The following is a 954-nucleotide window of genomic DNA, read 5'->3' on the forward strand; positions in this document are numbered from 1 at the left end:
GGCCTCCGCATGGGTTCGCTGGTTGACCAGATGTCTGGTCCTTGGGTGGTTGACCGGATGTCTGGTCTGTGGTTGTCATCCTGACAGGGAGGCTTTGGGACGGATTTGGTCTCTCTGGCCTCGCTGCCCCTAGGGGTCACCCTGCGATCGGTATTCTTCTCGCGTGGGGCGAGGGGGCGCTCCGGAGCATTCCTCTCCTCTCGGAGTTTCTGTCTGCAGTCTCTCGACTTGCTCTCACTCCCCTACCCTGCTGTGTGACTTTCTTTTTGGTCCTTTCATTTTATCTATTCTCTCTTTGCCTTTTCCTGCCCGCCTTTCCGCTCCCCCCCCCCCCGGATTCATGGTTTCACGTCACGCGGGTGACGTGCCGACACACCAGGAGGCCCTTCTCACACGTGCGCGTGAACACGCAATCAACACGTTTATGAACTAGAAAGGGATCTGGTGTGACTTTGCTATTATTTCCCCTCCCCTCCTCCCCGCGCTGAGAATGAGTTTCCCCGGGCTCGTGTGCCCGCCTGGGAATCGGCTGCAGACGCCATGGCCCCGGGTCGACCACATGTTGCCCTGGGGTCCACCAGATGTCTCTGGCGAATTGGGGCCCTAGGGTGCTTGTGACGGTGTGGTCACTAGGTGTCGCTCTGGGCTCAGTATTCTTCCTTCTCGCTGTGACTTTGGTCTCTTTTTTTCGAAATTTCTTTCTTTCTTCCTCTTTTGCCCTGTTTCCATTTTCCCTTCTTAATCTCTTTCTCTCTTTTTGTTGCTTTTTTTCCACGGCAGATGGGTGATGTGTGTGTGGAGGAAACGCGGCGTCAGGGAGAAGACACATCTCACACGTGCTCGGGAACACCCGATCGTCACGCTTCTGAGTACCGACCGATGGATCTGGTCCCGAATTTTTTAATAGTTTTCTCCTCTCTCTCTCTCTCTCTCTCTCTCTCTCCCTCCCCCCCT

The 954-nt window shown here is 55.3% G+C and overlaps 1 pseudogene; it reads right to left on the reverse strand.

Annotated features, from left to right (window-relative positions):
• Positions 1–349: 349 nt before the first annotated feature.
• Positions 350–441, reverse strand: LOC138380527 (small nucleolar RNA U13; annotated as a pseudogene).
• Between the last annotated feature and the right edge of the window lie 513 nt (positions 442–954).

The sequence above is a fragment of the Eulemur rufifrons genome, unplaced genomic scaffold (assembly GCF_041146395.1).
Source record: "Eulemur rufifrons isolate Redbay unplaced genomic scaffold, OSU_ERuf_1 scaffold_515, whole genome shotgun sequence".
Taxonomy (NCBI): Eukaryota; Metazoa; Chordata; class Mammalia; order Primates; family Lemuridae; genus Eulemur; species Eulemur rufifrons.